This window comes from Periplaneta americana, chromosome 10, assembly GCF_040183065.1.
Source record: "Periplaneta americana isolate PAMFEO1 chromosome 10, P.americana_PAMFEO1_priV1, whole genome shotgun sequence".
Lineage (NCBI taxonomy): Eukaryota > Metazoa > Arthropoda > Insecta > Blattodea > Blattidae > Periplaneta > Periplaneta americana.
In genome coordinates this window covers 31,021,325-31,036,091 of record NC_091126.1, presented here as the reverse complement: position 1 = coordinate 31,036,091, position 14,767 = coordinate 31,021,325, and the positions used below count along the sequence as shown (strand labels likewise).

The 14,767-nt window shown below is 45.8% G+C and overlaps 1 protein-coding gene across 1 annotated transcript in view; it reads left to right on the top strand.

Moving 5' to 3' along the window:
• The window catches only part of Ptp69D (Protein tyrosine phosphatase 69D), a 194,057-nt gene that overhangs the window by 165,382 nt on the left and 13,908 nt on the right, over positions 1 to 14,767 (top strand). The window lies entirely within an intron of this gene.

The window sequence follows — 14,767 nt, the reverse complement described above, 5'->3', positions numbered from 1 at the left end:
ATTCTGTCCTCTGAGTCCTCACTGTCCTCTCAGTCACATTGTCTTCTCAGTCCGCTCTATGTGATCTCAGTTCAATCTCTGTCCTGTAATTACACTCTTCGTCCTACCAGTCTACTTTCTTTCCTCTGAGTACTCATTGTCTTCTCAGTCACTATGTCTTCTCAGTCCGCTCTATGTGAACTAAGTTCAATCTCTGTCCTGTCATTACACTCTTCTTCTTACCAGTCTACTTTCATTCCTCTCAGTCCTCATTGTCCTCTCAATCACCATGTCTTCTCAGTCCACTCTATGTGCTCTCAGTCCAATGTCTGTCCTGTCACTACACTCTCTGTCCTTCCAGTCCGCTGTCTGTCCTCTCATTTTACTCTTTGTCATCTCAATCCACTCTATGTGCTCTCAGTCCAATGTCTTTCCTGTCACTACCCTCTCTGTCCTTCCAGTCCAGTCTTTGCGCTCTCAGTCCAGACTCTGACTCTCAGTCCACTCTCAGTCTTCTCAGTCCACTCTATGTGATCTCAGTTCAAACTCTGTCCTGTCATTACACTCTTCTTCATACCAGTCTACTTTATGTCCTCTGAGTTCTCATTGTCCTCTCAGTCAATATGTCTTCTCAGTCCGCTCTATGTGATCTCAGTTCAATCCCTCTCCTGTCATTACACTCTTCGTCCAACCTGTCTAAATTCTGTACTCTGAGGCCTCACTGTCCTTTCAGTCACAATGTCTTCTCAGTCCACTCTATGTGATCTCAGTTCAATCTCTGCCCTTTCATTACACTCTTCGTCCTACCAGTCTACTTTCTGTCCTCTGAGTCCTCATTGTCCTCTCAGTCACTATGTCTTCTCAGTCCACTCTATGTACGCTTAGTCCAATATCTGTCATGTCACTACACTCTCTGTCCTACCAGTCCTCTGTCTGTCCTCTCAGTTTACTCTTGGTCTTCTCAATCCACTCTATGTGCTCTCAGTCCAATGTCTTTCCTGTCACTACCCTCTCTGTCCTACCAGTGCAGTCTTTGCACTCTCAGTCCAGTCTCTGCCTCTCAATCCAATCTCAGTCTTCTCAGTCCGCTCTATGTGATCTCAGTTAAATCTCTGTCCTGTCATTACACTCTTCGTCCAACCAGTCTACATTCTGTCCTCTGAGTCCTCACTGTCCTCTCAGTCACAATGTCTTCTCAGTCCACTCTATGTGATCTCAGTTCAAACTCTGTCCTTTCATTACACTCTTCGTCCTACCAGTCTACTTTCTCTCCTCTGAATCTTTATTGTCCTCACAGTCATTATGACTTCTCAGTCCACTCTATGTGATCTCAGTTCAATCTCTGTCCTGTCATTACACTCTTCGTCCTACCAGTTTACTTTCTGTCTCCTGAGTCCTCATTGTCCTCTCAGTCACTATGTCTTCTCAGTCCGCTCTATGTGATCTCAGTTCAATCTCTGTCCTGTCATTACACTCTTCGTCCTACCAGTCTACTTTCTGGCCTCTGAGTCCTCATAGTCCTCTCAGTCACTATGTCTTCTCAGTCCACTCTATGTGATCTCAGTCCAATGTCTGACCTGTCACTACACTCTGTCCTACCAGTCCTCTGTCTGTCCTCTCAGATTACTCTTTGTTTTCTCAATCCACTCTACGTGCTCTCAGGCCAATGTCTATCCTGTCACTACACTCTCTGCCATCACAGTCCACTCTCTGACTTCTCAAACAACTCTATGTTGCTCTCAGTCCAATATTTGTACTACCAGTCCAGTATATGTTCTGAGTCCAGTCTCTATCGTCTCAGTACATTCTATGTCATCTCAGTCCAAATTCTGTCCTCTCAATCTACTCTATGTGCTCTCAGTCCAATTTCTGTTCTGTCACTACAATCTCTGTTCTCCCAATCCTCTCTCCTTTCAGTCCACTCTGTCATCTGAGTCCACTATGTCGTCTCAGTCCACTCTCTCTACCCTCAGTCCACTCTGTGTACTCTAAACCCAATCTCAGCCTCAGTCCACTCTCTGTCCCCTCAATCCAATCTATGTGCTCTCAGTCCAATCTCTGTTCTTTCACTAAGCTCTCTGAACTCTAAGTCCACTCTATGTCCTATAAGTCCACTCCATATACTCGCAGTCCTCTCTATGTACTCTCAGTCCTCTCTATGTGCCTTCAGTCCACTGTCTGAATTCTCAGTCCACTCTATGTGCTCCCAGACCAATCTCTGTCCTGTCACTACATTCTCTGTCCTACCAGTCCATTCTTTGTCATCTCATTCCATTCTATGAGCTCTCAGCCCAAATTGTTCCCTGTCATTACCCTCTCTGTTCTACCAGTCCAGGCCTTGTCCTCTCAGTCCATTCTCTGTTCCCTCAGTCCACTCTATGTACTCTCAGTCCACTCTCCGTCCCCTCAGACAACTTTATGTGCTCTCAGTCCAATCGCTGTGCTCTCAGTGCAATCTGTATCGTGTGAGTCCACTCCATGTCCTCTCAGTCCACTCTATTTACTCACATCCACTCTCTGTCTTCTCATTCTAATCTATGTGCTCTTAATCCAATCTCTGTCCAGCCACTACACTCTCTGTTCTAACAGTCCAGTATCTGTCCTCTCAGTCCACTGTCTATGCTCTCAGTCCAATCTCTGTTCTGTCACTATACTCATTACACTCTCTGTTCTCTCAGTCCACTCTATTTTCTCAGTCCAATATATGTCGTCTCAGTCCAATCTCTGTTCTTTCACTATAGCCTCTGTCTTCTCAGTTCACTCTCTGTTCTCTCAGACCACTCTATGTCCTCTCAGTACAGTGTATGACCTCTCAGTTCACTCTCTGTCTTCTCAGTCCACTCTATGTCCTCTCAGTCTAATCTCAGTCATGTCACTACACTCTGGTCCTATCAGTCTTGTATCTGTACTCTCAGTCCACTCTATGTCCTATCAGTCCACTCTCTTTCTTCTCAGTCTATTATATATGCTCTCAGTCCACTCTATATGCTCTCAGTCCAATCTTTGTACTGTCACTACATTCTCTGTCTTATCAGGCCACTCTATGTTCTCTCAGTTCACTCTAGGTCCTCTCAGTTCACTCTCTATTTTCTCAATCAACACTATAGGCTATCAGTCCAATCTCTCTCCTGTCACTACACTCTCTGTCCTACCAGCCCGCTCTCTGTCCTCTCAGTCCACTCTATGTCATCAGAGTCCGCTCTTTGTCGTCTCAGTGCACTCTATTCTCTCAGTCTAATCTCTGTTCTGTCACTACACTCTCTGTCCTCTCAGTCCACTCTCTGTCCTCTCAGTCCACTCTCTGTACTCTCAGTTCACTCTCTGTCCTCTCAGTCCACTCTTTGTCATCTGAGTCCACTCTGTCTTCAGTCCATTCTATATCCTCTCAGTCCGCTCTTTGTTCTCTCAGTCCACTCACAATCTTCTCAGTCTAATCTGTGTGCTTTCAGGCCAATCTCTGTCCTGTCACTACACTCTGTTTCCTATCACACCACTCTCTGTCCTCTCAGCCAACTCTCTTTTTTCTCAGTCCACTCTGTGTCCTCTCAGTTCACTGTCTGTCTTCTCAGTCGACTCTATGTGCTCTAAGTCCATTCTCTGTCCTGTCAATGCACTCTCTACCCTACTATTGCAATGTCTGTCCTCTCAGTTCACTCTCAGTCTTCTCAGTCCACTATATGTGATCTCAGTTCAATCTCTGTCCTGTAATTACACTCTTCGTCCAGCCAGTCTACTTTCTGACCTCGAGTCCTCATTGTCCTCACAGTCACTATGTCTGCTCAGTCCCCTCTATGTGATCTCAGTTCAATCTCTGTCCAGTCATTACACACTTCGTCCTACCAGACTACTTTCTGTCCCCTGTGTCCTCATTGTCCTCTCAGTCACTGTCTTCTCAGCCCACTCTATGTGATCTCAGTTCAATCTCTGTCCTGTCATTACACTCTTCGTCCAACCAATCTACTTTCTGTCCTCTGAGTCCTCATTGTCCTCTCAGTCACTATGTCTTCTCAGTCCACTCTATGTGCTCTCAGTCCAATGTCTGTCCTGTCACTAAACTCTCTGGCCTACCAGTCCCCTGTCTGTCCACTCTGTTTACTCTTTGTCTTCTCAATCCACTCTATGTGCTCTCAGTCCAGTGTCTTTCCTGTCAGTACACTCTCTGTCCTACCAGCCCAGTCTTTGCGCTCTCTGTCCAGTCTCTGCCTCTCAGTCCACTCTCAGTCTTCTCAGTCCACTCTATATGATCTCAGTTCAATCTCTGTCCTGTCATTACACTCTTCGTCCAGCCAGTCTACTTTCTGTCCTCTGAGTCCACATTGTCCTCTCAGTCACTATGTCTTCTCAGTCCGCTCTATGTGATCTCAGTTCAATCTCTGTCCTGTCTTTACACTCTTCGTCCAGTCAGTCTACTTTCTGTCCTCTGAGTCCTCATTGTCCTCTCATTCACTATGTCTTCTCAGTCCGCTTTATGTGATCTCAGTTCAGTCTCTGTCCTGTCATTACACTCTTCGTCCTACCAGTCTACTTTCTGTCCCCTGAGTCCTCATTGTCCTCTCAGTCACTATGTCTTCTCAGTCCGCTCTATGTGATCTCAGTTCAACCTCTGTCCTGTCATTACACTCTTCGTCCAACCAGTCTACTTTCTGTCCTCGAAGTCCTCATTGTCCTCTCAGTCACTATGTCTTCTCAGTCCACTCTATTTGATCACAATTCAATCTCTGTCCTGTCATTACACTCTTCGTCCTACCAGTCTACTTTCTGTCCTCTGAGTCCTCATTGTCCTCTCAGTCACTACGTCTTCTCAGTCCGCTCTATGTGATCTCAGTTCAATCTCTGTCCTGACATTACACTCTTCGTCCTACCAGTCTACTTTCTGTCTTCTGAGTCGTCATTGTCCTCTCAGTCACTATGTCTTCTCAGTCCGCTCTATGTGATCTCTGTTCAATCTCTGTCCTGTCATTACACTCTTCTTCTTACCAGTCTACTTTCTGTCCTCTGAGTCCTCATTGTCCTCTCAGTCACTATGTCTTCTCAGTCCACTCTATGTGCTCTCAGTCCAATGTGTGACCTGTCACTACACTCTCAGTCCTACCAATCCTCTGTTTGTCCTCTCAGTTCACTCTTTGTCTTCTCAATCTCTCTATGTGCTCTCAGTCCAATGTCTTTCCTGTCACCACCCTCTCTATCCTATCAGTCCAGTCTTTGCGCTCTCAGTCCAGTCTCTGACACTCAGTCCACTCTCAGTCTTCTCAGTCCACACTATATGATCTCAGTTCAATCTCTGTCCTGTCATTACACTCTTCGTCCAACCAGTCTACTTTCTGTCCTCTGAGTCCTCATTGTCCTCTCAGTCACTATGTCTTCTCAGTCCACTCTATGTGCTCTCAGTCCAATGTCTGTCCTGTCACTAAACTCTCTGTCCTACCAGTCCTCTGTCTGTCCACTCAGTTTACTCTTTGTCTTCTCAATCCACTCTATGTGCTCTCAGTCCAATGTCTTTCCTGTCACTACACTCTCTGTCCTACCAGCCCAGTCTTTGCGCTCTCTGTCCAGTCTCTGCCTCTCAGTCCACTCTCAGTCTTCTCAGTCCACTCTATATGATCTCAGTTCAATCTCTGTCCTGTCATTACACTCTTCGTCCAGCCAGTCTACTTTCTGTCCTCTGAGTCCACATTGTACTCTCAGCCACTATGTCTTCTCAGTCCGCTCTATGTGATCTCAGTTCAATCTCTGTCCTGTCTTTACACTCTTCGTCCAGTCAGTCTACTTTCTGTCCTCTGAGTCCCCATTGTCCTCTCATTCACTATGTCTTCTCAGTCCGCTTTATGTGATCTCAGTTCAGTCTCTGTCCTGTCATTACACTCTTCGTCCTACCAGTCTACTTTCTGTCCCGTGAGTCCTCATTGTCCTCTCAGTCACTATGTCTTCTCAGTCCGCTCTATGTGATCTAAGTTCAACCTCTGTCCTGTCATTACACTCTTCGTCCAACCAGTCTACTTTCTGTCCTCCAAGTCCTCATTGTCCTCTCAGTCACTATGTCTTCTCAGTCCACTCTATTTGATCACAATTCAATCTCTGTCCTGTCATTACACTCTTCGTCCTACCAGTCTACTTTCTGTCCTCTGAGTCCTCATTGTCCTCCCAGTCACTACGTCTTCTCAGTCCGCTCTATGTGATCTCAGTTTAATCTCTGTCCTGACATTACACTCTTCGTCCTACCAGTCTACTTTCTGTCTTCTGAGTCGTCATTGTCCTCTCAGTCACTATGTCTTCTCAGTCCGCTCTATGTGATCTCAGTTCAATCTCTGTCCTGTCATTACACTCTTCGTCCAACCAGTCTACTTTCTGTCCTCTGAGTCCTCATTGTCCTCTCAGTCACTATGTCTTCTCAGTCCACTCTATGTGCTCTCAGTCCAATGTGTGACCTGTCACTACACTCTCAGTCCTACCAATCCTCTGTCTGTCCTCTCAGTTCACTCTTTGTCTTCTCAATCTCTCTATGTGCTCTCAGTCCAATGTCTTTCCTGTCACCACCCTCTCTATCCTACCAGTCCAGTCTTTGCGCTCTCAGTCCAGTCTCTGACACTCAGTCCACTCTCAGTCTTCTCAGTCCACACTATATGATCTCAGTTCAATCTCTGTCCTGTCATTACACTCTTCGTCCAGCCAGTCTACTTTCTGTCCTCTGAGTCCACATTGTCCTCTCAGTCACTATGTCTTCTCTGTCCACTCTTTGTGCTCTCAGTCCAATGTCTTTCCTGTCACTACCCTCTCTGTCCTACCAGTCCAGTCTGCGCTCTCAGTCCAGTCTCTGCCTCTCAATCCACTCTCAGTCTTCTCAGTCCACTCTATGTGATCTCGGTTCAATCTCTGTCCTTTCATTACACTCTTCGTCCTACCAGTCTACTTTCTGTCCCTTGAGTCCTCATTGTCCTCCCAGTCACTATGAATTCTCAGTCCGCTCTATGCGATCACACTTCAATCTCTGTCCTGTCATTGCACTCTTCATCCTACCAGTCTACTTTCTGTCCCCGGAGTCCTCATTGTCATCTCAGTCACTATGACTTCTCAGTCCGCTCTATGTGATCTCAGTTCAATCTTTGTCCTGCCATTACACTCTTCGTCCTACGAGTATAATTTCTGTCCTCTGAGTCCTCAATGTCCTCTCAGTCACTATGTCTTCTCAGTCCGCTCTATGTGATCTCAATTCAATCTCTGTCCTGTCATTACACTCTTCGTCCAAACAGTCTACATTCTGTCCTCTGTGTCCTCACTGTCCTCTCAGTCATAATATCTTCTCAGTCCGCTCTATGTGATCTCAGTTCAATCTCTGTCCTGTCATTACACTCTTCTTCATACCAGTCTACTTTCTGTCCTCTGAGTCCTCATTGTCCTCTCAGTCAATATGTCTTTTCAGTCCGATCTATGTGATCTCAGTTCAATCCCTCTCCTGTCATTACACTCTTCGTCCAACCAGTCTACTTTCTGTCCTCTGAGTCCTCATTGTCCTCTCTGTCACTATGTCTTCTCAGTCCACTCTATGTGATCTCAGTTCAGTCTCTGTCCTGTCATTACACTATTCGTCCAAACAGTCTACATTCTGTCCTCTAAGTCCTCACTGTCCTCTCAGTCACAATGTCTTCTCACTCCGCTCTATGTGATCTCAGATCAATCTCTGTTCTGTAATTACACTCTTCGTCCTACCAGTCTACTTTCTTTCCACTGAGTCCTCATTGTCATCTCAGTCACTATGTCTTCTCAGTCCGCTCTATGTGAACTAAGTTCAATCTCTGTTCTGTAATTACACTCTTCGTCCTACCAGTCTACTTTCTTTCCTCTGAGTCCTCATTGTCATCTCAGTCACTATGTCTTCTCAGTCCGCTCTATGTGAACTAAGTTCAATCTCTGTCCTGTCATTACACTCTTCGTCTTACCAGTCTACTTTCTTTCCTCTGAGTCCTCATTGTCCTCTCAATCACTATGTCTTCTCAGTCCACACTATGTGCTCTCTGTCCAATGTCTTTCCTGTCACTACCTTTTCTGTCCTTCCAGTCCGGTATTTGCGCTCTCAGTCCAGTCTCTGCCTCTCACTCCACTGTCAGTTTTCTCAGTCCACTCTATGTGATCTCAGTTCACTCTCTGTCCTGTCATTACACTCTGCTTCATACCAGTCTACTTTATGTCCTCTCAGTTCTCATTGTCCTCTCAGTCAATATGTCTTCTCAGTCCGCTCTATGTGATCTCAGTTCAATCCCTGTCCTGTCATTACACTCTTCGTCCAGCCAGTCTACTATCTTTCCTCTGAGTCCTCATTGTCCTCTCAGTCATTATGTCTTCTCAGTACGCTCTATGTGTTCTCAGTTCAATCTCTGTCCTGTCATTACACTCTTCGTCTTACTAGTCTACTTTCTGTCCCTTGAGTCCTCATTGTTCTCTCAGTCACTATGTCTTCCCAGTCCGCTCGATGTGTTCTCAGTTCAATCTCTGTCCTGCCATTACACTCTTCGTCCAACCAGTCTACATTCTGTCTTCTGAGTCCTCACTGTCCTCTCAGTCTCAATGTCTTCTCAGTCCACTCTATGTGATCTCAGTTCAATCTCTGTCCTGTCATTACGCTCTTCGTCCTACCAGTCTACTTTCTGTCCTCTGTGTTCTCATTGTCCTCTGAGTCCCTATGTCTTCTCTGTCCGCTCTATGTGATCTCAGTTCAATCTCTGTCCTGTCATTACACTCTTCTTCATACCAGTCTACTTTCTGTCCTCTGAGTCCTCATTGTCCTCTCAGTCAATATGTCTTCTCAGTCCGCTCTATGTGATCTCAGTTCAATCCCTCTCCTGTCATTACACTCTTCGTCCAACCAGTCTACTTCCTGTCCTCCGAGTCTTTATTGTCCTCTCAGGCATTATGTCTTCTCAGTCCGCTCTATGTGATCTCAGTTCAATCTCTGTCCTGTCATCACACTCTTCCTCCTACCAGTCTACTGTCTGTCCTCTGAGTTCTCATTGTCCTCTCAGTCACTATGTCTTCTCAGTCCGCTCCATGTGATCTCAGTTCAGTCTCTGTCCTGTCATTACGCTCTTCGTACTACCAGTCTACTTTCTCTCCTCTGAGTTCTCATTGTCCTCTGAGTCCCTATGTCTTCTCAGTCCGCTCTATGTGATCTCAGTTCAATCTTTGTCCTGCCATTACACTCTTCGTCCTACGAGTATAATTTCTGTCCTCTGAGTCCTCAATGTCCTCTCAGTCACTATGACTTCTCAGTCCGCTCTATGTGATCTCAATTCAATCTCTGTCCTGTCATTACACTCTTCGTCCAAACAGTCTACATTCTGTCCTCTGAGTCCTCACTGTCCTCTCAGTCATAATATCTTCTCAGTCCGCTCTATGTGATCTCAGTTCAATCTCTGTCCTGTCATTACACTCTTCTTCATATCAGTCTACTTTCTGTCCTCTGAGTCCTCATTGTCCTCTCAGTCAATATGTCTTTTCAGTCCGCTCTATGTGATCTCAGTTCAATCCCTCTCCTGTCATTACACTCTTCGTCCAACCAGTCTACTTTCTGTCCTCTGAGTCCTCATTGTCCTCTCTGTCACTATGTCTTCTCAGTCCACTCTATGTGATCTCAGTTCAGTCTCTGTCCTGTCATTACACTATTCGTCCAAACAGTCTACATTCTGTCCTCTAAGTCCTCACTGTCCTCTCAGTCACAATAACTTCTCACTCCGCTCTATGTGATCTCAGATCAATCTCTGTTCTGTAATTACACTCTTCGTCCTACCAGTCTACTTTCTTTCCTCTGAGTCCTCATTGTCATCTCAGTCACTATGTCTTCTCAGTCCGCTCTATGTGAACTAAGTTCAATCTCTGTTCTGTAATTACACTCTTCGTCCTACCAGTCTACTTTCTTTCCTCTGAGTCCTCATTGTCATCTCAGTCACTATGTCTTCTCAGTCCGCTCTATGTGAACTAAGTTCAATCTCTGTCCTGTCATTACACTCTTCGTCTTACCAGTCTACTTTCTTTCCTCTGAGTCCTCATTGTCCTCTCAGTCACTATGTCTTCTCAGTCCGCTCTATGCGATCTCAGTTCTATCTCTGTCCTGTTATTACACTCTTCGTCCTACGAGTATACTTTCTTTCCTCTGAGTCCTCATTGTCCTCTCAGTCACTATGTCTTCTCAATCCACTCTATGTGCTCTCAGTCCAATGTCTTTCCTGTCACTACCCTCTCTGTCCTTCCAGTCCAGTATTTGCGCTCTCAGTCCAGTCTCTGCCTCTCACTCCACTGTCAGTTTTCTCAGTCCACTCTATGTGATCTCAGTTCACTCTCTGTCCTGTCTTTACACTCTGCTTCATACCAGTCTACTTTATGTCCTCTGAGTTCTCATTGTCCTCTCAGTCAATATGTCTTCTCAGTCCGCTCTATATGATCTCAGTTCAATCCCTGTCCTGTCATTACACTCTTCGTCCAGCCAGTCTACTATATTTCCTCTGAGTCCTCATTGTCCTCTCAGTCATTATGTCTTCTCAGTACGCTCTATGTGTTCTCAGTTCAATCTCTGTCCTGTCATTACACTCTTCATCTTACTAGTCTACTTTCTGTCCCTTGAGTCCTCATTGTTCTCTCAGTCACTATGTCTTCCCAGTCCGCTCGATGTGTTCTCAGTTCAATCTCTGTCCTGCCATTACACTCTTCGTCCAACCATTCTACATTCTGTCTTCTTAGTCCTCACTGTCCTCTCAGTCTCAATGTCTTCTCAGTCCACTCTATGTGATCTCAGTTCAATCTCTGTCCTGTCATTACGCTCTTCGTCCTACCAGTCTACTTTCTGTCCTCTGAGTTCTCATTGTCCTCTGAGTCCCTATGTCTTCTCTGTCCGCTCTATGTGATCTCAGTTCAATCTCTGTCCTGTCATTACACTCTTCTTCATACCAGTCTACTTTCTGTCCTCTGAGTCCTCATTGTCCTCTCAGTCAATATGTCTTCTCAGTCCGCTCTATGTGATCTCAGTTCAATCCCTCTCCTGTCATTACACTCTTCGTCCAACCAGTCTTCTTTCTGTCCTCTGAGTCCGCATTGTCCTCTCTGTCACTATGTCTTCTCAGTCCACTCTATGTGATCTCAGTTCAGTCTCTGTCCTGTCATTACGCTCTTCGTCCTACCAGTCTACTTTCTGTCCTCTGAGTCCTCATTGTCATCTGAGTCACTATGTCTACTCAGTCCGCTCTATGTGATCTCAGTTCAATCTCTGTCCTGTCATCACACTCTTCCTCCTACCAGTCTACTGTCTGTCCTCTGAGTTCTCATTGTCCTCTCAGTCACTATGTCTTCTCAGTCCGCTCCATGTGATCTCAGTTCAATCTATATCCTTGTCATTACACACTTCGTCCAACTAGTCTACTTTCTGTCCTCTGAGTCCTTATTGTCCTCTCAGTCACTATGTCTTCTCAGCCACTCTATGTGCTCTCAGTCCAATGTCATTCCAGTCACTACCCTCTCTGTCCTACCAGTCCAGTCTTTGCGGTCTCAGTCCAATCTCTGCCTCTCAGTCCACTCTCATTCTTCTCAGTCTGCTCTATGTGATCTCAGTTCAATCTCTGTCCTGCCATTACACTCTTCGTCCAGCCAGTCTACTTTCTGTCCTCTTAGTCCTCATTGTACTCTCAATCACTATGTCTTCTCAGTACACTCTATGTGATCTCAGTTCAATCTCTGTCCTGTCATTACACTCTTCGTCCTACCAGTCTACTTTCTGTCCCCTGAGTCCTCATTGTCCTCCCAGTCACTAAGTCTTCTCAGTCCGCTCTATGTGATATCAGTTCAATCTCTGTCCTCTCATTACACTCTTCGTCCAACCAGTCTACTTTCTGTCTTCTGAGTCCTCATTGTCCTTTCAGTCACAATGTCTTCTCAGTCCACTCTATGTGATCTCAGTTCAATCTCTGTCCTGTCATTACACTCTTCGTCCTACCAGTCTATTTTCTGTCCTCTGAGTCCTCATTGTCCTCTCAGTCACTATGTCTTCTCAGTCCACTCTATGTGCTCTCAGTCCAAAGTCTGTCCTGTCACTACACTCTCTGTCCTACCAGACCACTGTCTGTCCTCTCAGTTTACTCTTTGTCTTCTCAATCCACTCTATGTGCTCTCAGTCCAACGTCTTTCATGTCACTAACCTCTCTGTAGTACCAGCCCATTCTTTGCGCTCTCAGTCCAGGATCTGAAATTCAGACAACTCTCAGTCTTCTCAGTCCACTTTATGTGATCTCGGTTCAATCTCTGTCCTGACATAACACTCTTCGTCCAGCCAGTTTACTTTCTGTCCTCTGAGTCCTCATTGTCCTCTCAGTCACTATGTCTCCTCAGTCCGCTTTATGTGATAACAGTTCAATCTCTGTCCTGTCAATACACTCTTCGTCCTACCAGTCTACTTTCTGTCCCGTGAGTCCTCATTGTCCTCTCAGTCACTATGACTTCTCAGTCCGCTCTATGTGATCTCAGTTCAATCTCTGTCCTGTGATTACACTCATCGTCCTACCAGTCTACTTTCTGTCCCCTGAGTCCTCATTGTCCTCTCAGTCACTATGACTTCTCAGTCCGCTCTATGTGATCTCAATTCAATCTCTGTCCTGTCATTACTCTCTTCGTCCAACCAGTCTACTTTCTGTCCTCTGAGTCCCCATTGTCCTCTCAGTCACTATGCCTTCTGAGTCCACTCTATGTGATCTTAATTCAATCCTTGTCCTGCCATTACGCTCATCGTCCTACGAGTATACTTTCTGTCCTCTGAGTCCTCATTGTCCTCTCAGTCACTATATCTTCTCAGTCCGCTCTATGTTATCTCAGTTCAATCTCTGTCCTCTCAATACACCCTTCGTCCAACCTGTCTACTTTCTGTCCTCTGAGTCCTCATTGTCCTCTCAGTCACTATGTCTTCTCAGTCCGCTCTATGCGATCTCAGTTCTATCTCTGTCCTGTTATTACACTCTTCGTCCTACGAGTATACTTTCTTTCCTCTGAGTCCTCATTGTCCTCTCAGTCACTATGTCTTCTCAGCCCACTCTATGTGCTCTCAGTCCAATGTCTTTCCAGTCACTACCCTCTCTGTCCTACCAGTGCAGTCTTTGCGGTCTCAGTCCAATCTCTGCCTCTCAGTCCACTCTCATTCTTCTGAGTCCGCTCTATGTGATCTCAGTTCAATCTCTCTCCTGTCATTACACTCTTCGTCCTACCAGTCTATTTTCTGTCCTCTGAGTCCTCATGGTCCTCTCAGTCACTATGTCTGCACAGTCCACTCTATGTGCTCTCAGTCCAATGTCTTTCATGTCACTAACCTCTCTGTCCTACCAATCCATTCTTTGCGCTCTCAGTCCAGGGTCTGAAATTCAGTCAACTCTGAGTCTTCTCAGTCCAATCTATGTGATCTCGGTTCAAATCTCTGTCCTGTCATTACACTCTTCGTCCAGCCAGTCTACTTTCTGTCCTCTGAGTCCTCATTGTCCTCTCAGTCACTATGTCTTCTCAGTCCGCTCTATGTGATCTCAGTTCAATCTCTGTCCTGTCAATACACTCTTCGTCCTACCAGTCTACTTTCTGTCCCGTGAGTCCTCATTGTCCTCTCAGTCACTATGAATTCTCAGTCCGCTCAATGTGAACTCAGTTCAATCTCTGTCCTGTCACTACACTCTTCGTCCTACCAGTCTACTTTCTGTCCCCTGAGTCCTCATTGTCCTCTCAGTCACTATGACTTCTCAGTCCGCTCTATGTGATCTCAGTTCAATCTCTGTCCTGTCATTACACTCTTCGTCCAACCAGTCTACTTTCTGCCCTCTGAGTCCTCATTGTCCTCTCTGTCACTGTGTCTTCTCAGTCCGCTCTATGTGATCTCAGTTGAATCTCTGTCCTGTCATTACACTCTTCGTCCTACCAGTTTAATATCTGTCCTCTGAGTCCTCATTGTCCTCTCTGTCTCTATGTCTTCTCAGTCCGCTCTATGTGATCTCAGATCAATCTCTGTCCTGTCATTACACTCTTCGTCCAACCAGTCTACTTTCTGTCCTCTGAGTCCTCATTGTCCTCTAAGTCATTATGTCTTCTCAGTCCGCTCTATGTGATCTCAGTTCTATATCTGTCCTGTTATTACACTCTTCAACCTACCAGTCTACTTTCTGTCCTCTGAGTCCTCATTGTCCTCTCAGTCACTATGTCTTCTCAGTCCGTTCTATGTGATCTCAGTTGAATCTCTGTCCTGTCATTACACTATTCGTCCAAACAGTTTACATTCTCTCCTCTGAGTCCTCATTGTCCTTTCAGTCACTACGTCTTCTCAGTCCGCTCTATGTGATCTCAGTTCAATCTCTGTCCTGTCAATACATTCTTCGTCCTACCAGTCTACTTGCTGTCCTCTGAGGCCTCATTGTCTTCTCAGTCACTATATCTTCTCAGATCGCTCAATGTGAACCTAGTTCAATCTCTGTCCTGTCATTACACTCTTCGTCTTACCAGTCTACTTCCTTTCCTCTGAGTCCTCATTGTCCTCTCAGTCACTATGTCTTCTCAGTCCACTCTATGTGCTCTCAGTCCAATGTCTGTCCGTCACTACACTCTCTGTCCTACCAGTCCTCTGTTTGTCCTCTCAGTTTACTCTTTGTCTTCTCAATCCACTCTATGTGCTCTAAGTCCAATGTCTTTCCTGTCACTACACTCTCTGTCCTTCCAGTCCAGTCTTTGCGCTCTCAGTCCAGTCTCAGCCTCTCAGTCCACTCTCAGTGTTCTCAGTCCACTCTATGTG